Source organism: Lutzomyia longipalpis, chromosome 4 (genome assembly GCF_024334085.1).
Source record: "Lutzomyia longipalpis isolate SR_M1_2022 chromosome 4, ASM2433408v1".
NCBI lineage: Eukaryota > Metazoa > Arthropoda > Insecta > Diptera > Psychodidae > Lutzomyia > Lutzomyia longipalpis.
Window position 1 is genome coordinate 9242181 of NC_074710.1, and position 9078 is coordinate 9251258.

Sequence of the window (9078 nt, forward strand, 5' to 3'; positions counted from 1 at the left end):
CATACATTTTCTTCAATTCAAAAAGATTTTTTTAGAAAAATCAAAATTTTGAAGTCCTTTCCACTATTTCGCTTATTAAATAATTTTTAAATACTGTATGTGGTAGAGATTCAATATGGAAACGGTAGGTTTTGCAATACGAGAAATTTGACATGTGTGTAGCAGAAAGAGCGCTTCAAATTATACAAACCTCCGTGAAACATTCGACATGTGAGAGTTAAAATAGTGAAAAAGTAAAATATCCTTCGTCCCGAACATAGTTTCCCGCCTTCGTATCAGGAAGTAATTTGCATTTTTGTGCACATATACCCAATTAATTAGCGCCTTAATGAGTTATTGTAACACAAAGGTTTATATGGGAGACTCATGCTCTGAATTGCATATAGATACACGTCAAAAACACTCACATCGGTCTTTGTTGAATGTCTGAAACTTTTTCTTTTTGAGTAATTTTTTTTGCAATTTTTTTTGACAATTTTTTTTCCAAACTCTATTTTACTGATTTTTCTTTTTTAATTTATGCAAAAACTTTATTAAAAAGTTTAATTAAATACTTTAACTTTTAACTTTTCTTTGTTTTAATCGTTCTTTAAAGGAAATCAAATCTATCGCAAAGTGAATAAAATAAAGTAATTTTTTTTAATTAATTTTTCTAAAATTGTTTAAATAAAATTATTTTTAATTATAATTTTATCACATATTACGTTATCGTTTCATCATAGGAATATTCTCATGATATAATCGTTGTTATGTATAGAGAGAGACATCGTGTTGAGTTGAAAGCGAAACATACATATTGCCTTATTTTATACAACACGGGGTACTACATGCGTATAAGAGAGCTCTCTTTCTCCTTTTCTCTATCGTTTCGTTTCTCGCATAGCAGCTCTTGAGTTAAGCAATATCATACACGTTCCCTCACAGTATCTTTCACATTTTTACAATTTTTGTTGTTACAAAAAAATATTAACAATTTTTCTTTCTCTTCTTTCTTTTCAGATTACTTCTTAAAGAGCATTTACTGACTCAAATTACATAATTATGATTGAATTTGATTCTTGAATCTCTCTCAGCAGTCATAAACACATGAATGCAGCGAACACGACGTGAATCCATATTATGTGTTAAAATAATTGCAAATTGTCTCAATAAATTCAAATTTGGCGCCATATGAAGGCTCGAAGAATTCCAGAGGTGGTCACTGGAAAGTTCCAAAATGTCAATGGAAAAAATAGACTGGAATTCATGACAAAGTGTCACTGAAAAAACTTGTCAGATCGTTCTCCGATTTCAGAGCAGACGGACACGCGGAGGTCCGCGCTGCTCAGTGAAAAGTGGATTTAATTTTAACATTTTGGTAGCAGAGCGTAGTTAGACTACGCCCGGGGTAGTGAAAAAAGTTTTGTGAGTGTCGGATTGCGGAAAATCCGGGGAAAAAGGTGAGAAATATGGCATAAATTAGTGACGCCATAAAAAAGCACGTGTTTCGAGGAAACAATTTTGGGGAATCCGACGCTAAGGGGCCCATACGTGCGGTCACCGAAGAGGCTCCGCAGGTGGAGGAGCACCAGGAGATGATACAGGGTGACGGTGAAATGAATTTGGTGAGTTTTATTTGCTATTTACTGAAACGTCATTCATGACATCATCGAAGGGCTCATAGAATAGTGTGAGTACGCCATAGCTGAAGAAAAAATTTGTCATACCCCCTTTGCATGTAAAGAATTAGCTCAATAGCGATACAGTTGAAACACTGTATAAATTTAGTTCCCGATGATGACGTCATTTACGCAATTGTATTGAATATTGTTTGTAATGACGCCCGTTAGATGTTTATGTTGCATGCGCATTAAAATGAAGGTGTTGATGCGATAAATATGGGCAAAAATTGAACAATCTTTGATTGAGATTGAGGCCTGCTGAACTCTTCACAAGAACCTGAAATTCCCAGTAATTGTAAATCATGGATTTGCCTTGATTACGTCCCTGCCCTTATGCACACCGTCGTCGGTATTACTAACAAGTACTTGGTGTTTGTCATGAAGTAGAACATCAACTAATTGTTTAAGTGAGGTTAAGATATACACAGATTTCTTACACAAACAATAATTTGACGTGTGCAATTAAATTGTTCGTAGAATTGGTCTACATTTAAACTTAGCTCGAGAGTGAAGCCCTTCATTATTAATTTGTTGTCTTAACTCACCAAAACTGCTGACTAGTAAAAGAGATCGCTAAAAGATAGCCAGTAAATGATGGAAGGTGCTGCCAGAGCACAGATTCCAACCGATTGATCAATAGTGCTGCAAGAGCACAAGTTTGATCAATTCATGGTGCTGCCAGAGCACAGATTCCAACCGATTGATCAATAGTACTGCTAGAGCACAAGTTTGATCAATTCATGGTGCTGCCAGAGCACAAATTTGGCCAATGGATGGTGCTGCTAGAGCACAGATCCCAACCGATTGATCAATGGTGCTGCTAGAGCACAAGTTTGATCAATTCATGGTGCTGCCAGAGCACTGATTACAACCAATTTGATCCCTAGTGCTGCCAGAGCACAAAGAGCGTTATTCACGATACATACAGTAAGTCCCCCGCATGTAACCAAAATTGGTTTTTAAATTATTGTTGGGGATCATTAAAGGTTCAAAATAAGCGTGGTGATTTCCCGGAAAAGCGCTTTGAGCAATGGATAGTGCTGCGGAGTACTAACTTCAGCAGCATGGCCAGCGAGTGGGTTCGCAAAAGGGTGGCCAATGCATACTTCCGGAAAGGTATGGCCAGCGAGTGGGTTCGCAAAAGGGTGGCCAAGGCATACGTCCGTTGAGTATGGCCAGCGAATGGGTTCGCAAAAGGGTGGCCAATGCATACGTCCGTTGAGTATGGCCAGCGAGAGGGCTCGCTAAAGGGTGTCCAATGCATACTTCTGTGGAGTATGGCCAGCGAGTGGGTTCGCAAAAGGGATGGCCATAATGTTTGATATGCATAAATTCTTTGAATGTTTCTGAAATAAACTGTTGAAAGGCAAAAGGGTCTAGAGCTGTAGTCATTGCCATTAGAGGATGCTGAGAGTACTTAACATGTAATGATCAAACTATTGATTGGATAGCTTTGAAGTGAGTAAAAGCAAATTAGTATTGGCTTGAAATCTTACCACCGCCGATTATTGTTCAAATTTTATATGGTTGGAATATTTGAGGAGAAAAGCATATTAATGGAAGTCGTATTGTGAACGCCAGCTCGCAGGAGCCATTGTCAGGTTTCTAGATACGAAAGCGAGGGTCAAGTCAATACCCTTCTAAATTCATAAGTTGTGTGTGCGTTAAACGGGAAATTATCTAAGCTGAACCATATGGTGGAGCGTGTTTGAACTATATGAAAGGTCGACAGTCGGGACAACTTTAAGGTTATCCAAGAGCACTCAAGAGGAGATTGGGTGATTTGTCAGACCAGTAAAGGTCAAGTTACAGGTTTGAATGAATAGTCATTTCAAAATAAGTTTCTCGTATACTCTAACGAAGGTTGGGTATGGTAGGACGATCAGGAGGATCGCCACCGTCTGAAGGAGTAGAAATAGAAACACATGCTTGCCCTCTTCACATTCTATTTCTACCAATGCACTTATCGGCATTCCCTCTAAATGTTGTGTGTGTTGGAGTACACTGCAGTTACGACCTGCCTCCAGGTGAATTATGCTGGGTCATCAGCATTGGCGTGAAGGCGTGCACCCGCACGAAGGGATGTTCCCGCGGTATTCTGGTGCTGTTTGAAGAGCCACCCGCACCCATTGGCGACACAGATAGCGCTAGTCGCGCCAGCGACGCACCGCTGAAACCACGTGGGAATTCCGTAGGGCGTTGGAGAGCCCACAGCAGAGCGGAAGCCCTGTGTGCACTTTCACTTGCACTGACTTTGCACTTCGTGCAGCTCCCTTGGCAACAAGTACGGCAAAGACTGCCGTTGCTCTTTTACTTGGGTTTTATGTGTCACACTCGACTTCTCTTTGTGCCAAGAGATGCCGTTGCGGAATCAGTTTTCGCAGCAACACTTACAGAATTTCGCACTTAACCTAGAAAATGGTTTATGCAAATATAAATTCATATAACCGACAAAGGTGGAGAGAGTCGTGCGGTCAGTCCCTTCGATAGCACCAAGTAATGAGTATACGCTAGGATCGTCTCATAAATCAGTGAGTGACGATAAAACAAACAATGGAGCTTGATGGTTTCCAGGTTAGATGAAGTAACTGGCAGCAAGCTCTCCGGCTGTTCCAGCAGTCTGATGTTGTTACTACGTAGCGTGCAGTAATTTGAAATAAGCGGCGTAATGAAACATTTAAGTATCAATTGGACTGCTGCTACAATTTATTTCTGTCATGTGCAGAGTCGCGGCGCCCAAAATACATTATCGTAGGACGTACTTGCTGCGTATAGTAACTTGGTAATATCAGCATGTGGAAAGCTTCTATCTTGAGTCTAGTTTAAGTCATCCGTTAAGTCACAAATGGTTAAGGTTATGTCGGATGAAGCGGATTCTCGAAACCAGAAAGAACAAATTATCACTGAGGATGTCCAGAAGAAACACAGTCAAATGCGAGGATTGAGTGTTTAAAGGGTAAATTAGGAAACAGAACCTCAGAAGTGATTGAGGATTGATATTATGTAGTTATGATTCTTCGTTATCATTCCTTTCTGATTCACACATTATAGACAGTATACGATCTTTCCATATGTTCGACTTGCGATATTTGCAATTGGGGCGCAGATCATCCTGGAACGTGAAACACTGCTGTTTACTTCAGAAAAGGAGTAAGTCCAAAGTTTTCTCTAGCCCAGCTTTATTTGCTCTGTCTCGGTACAGGATGTGTTGGTATCAATGGATACTCTGGATGGCTTCCTCACTGTCGCTAGAGTTCGATGAGCGGTACGCTGATTCCGTTGATGATTACATGCTAATTGGTGGCGCCTTCCGGCTCAAAGCGATAGCCGAGAACATCTCAAACCGGCCCAGGATGTCTATAGGGAGTGTATCAAACCTCACAAGTAGTATATGGTTCCACAATCTCTATGGCCACACTAACTTCAACGTAATCGCCACGTGCGGCGTCGTACTCTTCCAGACTTTGAGTCTCAGGCAACAAGAGGATGAGGTAGCGTTTCTTCGTCTCTGTAACTTACTCACATGCTGATCCAGACCTTCGTCTGGGTAACGTGTACTCTACTGAAAGTATTCAGTACTCAAGGAGGGTAAGGTAACGTCTCACAGTCTCCTTACTAGCCACTCACGCGCTTCAATTGGCAAAGCGCGGAGGATCTTTGCACGAAGGTGCACAATTGCTGATCACACAATCCGGAACGTCTACACTGTATACTCTACGGTCTTCTCCTACCCGAGATTACTTCTCTGATCCTCTCTGCACAGAATTTCGTTTGAAAGACCGTTTTCTCGCTGTTATTTGCAGCGATGGGCACCAGTCTTTGGTAGAGACGCTGCGAATCCTATGGGGGTTACCGACTTCATCTTTACGGATTGGCTGTTCCTAGGGAATTAAACAGTACTTGACCGTTTTGTCTAAGGTTATTTTATTACTTACGACTGGTACCTTTGGACATTAAATAGAAACGTTCGCTGTATTTTTATGTTGTACAATAAGTGCTATTGGTGACATAGCTCAATGGTCTAATCGGTGTCAGTAGGCCAATTTACCAAGCTCAGAATCTTTAACGGCTAGACACTCGGGTTTCGCCGTTCAAGTAAACACCGTTTTATATTGAAATAAAGTCTGTTTGAGACAGTTAAATGTAAAGTATACATGAAAGCATAGATCTAGCTTGACTCTATGTACGAGCAAATTTAATGCTAAGTCGAATCAAGATTGATTATAAAACAAAGTAAAGGTACATTGCCATTACAATTTCCTTGTATGGCTGAGGGCACCTTAGGTGATCTATATGGCAGACGATAACAAGGTGTATGTTGAGTTGAGAAGGTTTAGAGGCACAGGATTGAGCCCAGACCCTCTAGAGCGCAGGTTCCAGCAATTGTGGTTTCCTATATTTATTAGTCAATTTGATTATTTTCGTTGGTAGTGAAAGAACGATTCTGTTCATTTCACTAGGTGGAGGATGTTAAAATAATTGCAAATTGTCTCAATAAATTCAAATTTGGCGCCATATGAAGGCTCGAAGAATTCCAGAGGTGGTCACTGGAAAGTTCCAAAATGTCAATGGAAAAAATAGACTGGAATTCATGACAAAGTGTCACTGAAAAAACTTGTCAGATCGTTCTCCGATTTCAGAGCAGACGGACACGCGGAGGTCCGCGCTGCTCAGTGAAAAGTGGATTTAATTTTAACAATGTAATGTAAATACAGAAAAATCAATACGAGATATAAGAGCTTCCATCCATTCCGCATCTCTGAAGAACTTAACATCATCACCCAAGCAGTTATTTTTCTTTACAGGAAAACGATGTATTTAATGAATTGAGTTCCATTTGTGCAAGGATAATTCCACTTGGTCAGGAAAACGTTCCATTTTGATCAGAAGTAGTTTTACGTAATTTTGCTTGATGATAAAATTCAATTAGTTGTTTATAGAACTATTCTGAAAAGAAAGAAGAGAAAAAAATTGTTAATATTTTTTTGTAACAACAAAAATTGTAAAAATGTGAAAGATACTGTGAGGGAACGTGTATGATATTGCTTAACTCAAGAGCTGCTGCTGTGCGAGAAACGAAACGATAGAGAAAAGGAGAAAGAGAACTCTCTTATACGCATGTAGTACCCCGTGTTGTATAAAATAAGGCAATATGTATGTATGTTTCGCTTTCAACTCAACACGATGTCTCTCTCTATACATAACAACGATTATATCATGACAATATTCCTATGATGAAACGATAACGTAATATGTGATAAAATTATAATGAAAAATCATTTTATTTAAACATTTTTAGAAAAGTTAATTTACCAAAAAAGTACTATTTTATTTCTCTTTGCGATAGATTTAATTTCGTTTTAAAAACGATTAAAACAAAGAAAAGTTAAAAGTTAAAGTATTTAATTAAACTCTTTAATAAACTTTTTGTATAAATTAAAAAGGGAAAATTCAATAGAATTAAGTTTGGAAAAAAAATTGCCAAAAAAATTGCAAAAAAAATTACTCAAAAAGAAAAAGTTTCAGACATTCAACAAAGACCGATGTGAGTGTTTTTGACGTGTATCTATATGCAATTCAGAGCATGAGTCTCCCATATAAACCTTTGTGTTACAATAACTCATTAAGGCGCTAATTAATTGGGTATATGTGCACAAAAATGCAAATTACTTCCTGATACGAAGGCGGGAAACTATGTTCGGGACGAAGGATATTTTACTTTTTCACTATTTTAACTCTCACATGTCGAATGTTTCACGGAGGTTTGTATAATTTGAAGCGCTCTTTCTGCTACACACATGTCAGATTTCTCGTATTGCAAAACGTACCGTTTCCATATTGAATCTCTACCACATACAGTATTTAAAAATTATTTAATAAGCGAAATAGTGGAAAGGACTTCAAAATTTTGATTTTTCTAAAAAAATCTTTTTGAATTGAAGAAAATGTATGAATCAGTCAATCAACTAATGATATTCTTAAAGGATTTTTAAAAAATAGTGTAAAATTGCAACTTTAGTAAAGCGATATAAGGTACAAAAGATCCACGTTGACGAAATAAGTTATATTTTAGTGAAATTTTTTATCTAAACTTCTTTAGTGATCGCGTGAATTTAAGAACTATGCTGAAAGATTAAATATCCCCAAAAGGAGTAAGAGTTTAATTAAAGGCTCCATATATGATCAGAATTTGAAGTATGAGTGGAATCAAATGTCAAATTGACATATATAAATATGTAGAATTTTTTTGTCAAATGAAAATAATTAAATAATATTTTTAAATATATTCAAGTTAAACTAGCGATATTATTTAGCTACTTTGATTCTAGGATTTTAAATTCATGGTTTATCACCTTTTTCTACTTCAGTTTCGAAGAATGGTTTGCAAGAAGATAAAGCAAACATACTATATGTGAGTTTGCTGTGTCTTTCTACACACGAATGGAGTATATGTATTGAGTTTCAAAAGAGTAAAGATTGAAGTGTTAGTGAATTTTGTTTTGATATGTGTATGTTGGGAAACTTGTGTAATATTGGTGGTGTATTTTTGAATGTATTTGTTATACGTATACACTAGTTGACTTACATTACGAACATCGTAATGTACGTTAAGTAAGGTGTATCGTGTAAATTGATGAAATGATGCTCTTCATGTCATGTGATGTGTCGAGTATATATTATTGATGGCATAAATTGATATGACATTATTCTGGTTGATCCTGCCAGTAGTTATATGCTTGTCTCAAAGATTAAGCCATGCATGTCTAAGTACAAACTATCTTATAGTGAAACCGCAAAAGGCTCAGTATAACAGCTATTATTTATTTGATTGTTAACCCAGTTACTTGGATAACTGTGGTAATTCCAGAGCTAATACATGCAAACAACACGGATCCCTGTAGAAATATGGGTGAGACGTGTGCTTTTATTAGATTAAAACCAAGATTCACTTCGGTGGATTTTTTTTAGATGAATCTGGATAATTATGGCTGATCGTATGGTCTCGTACCGACGATAGATCATTCAAATGTCTGCCCTATCAACTATTGATGGTAGTATAGAGGACTACCATGGTTTCTACGGGTAACGGGGAATCAGGGTTCGATTCCGGAGAGGGAGCCTGAGAAACGGCTACCACATCTAAGGAAGGCAGCAGGCGCGTAAATTACCCAATCCCGGCACGGGGAGGTAGTGACGAAAAATAACAATACAGGACTCACATCCGAGGCCCTGTAATTGGAATGAGTACACTTTAAATCCTTTAACAAGTAACAATTGGAGGGCAAGTCTGGTGCCAGCAGCCGCGGTAATTCCAGCTCCAATAGCGTATATTAAAGTTGTTGCGGTTAAAACGTTCGTAGTTGAATTTGTGTCCCACACGAGTAGTATACCCAAGTACGGGTTTGTACTACTTGTT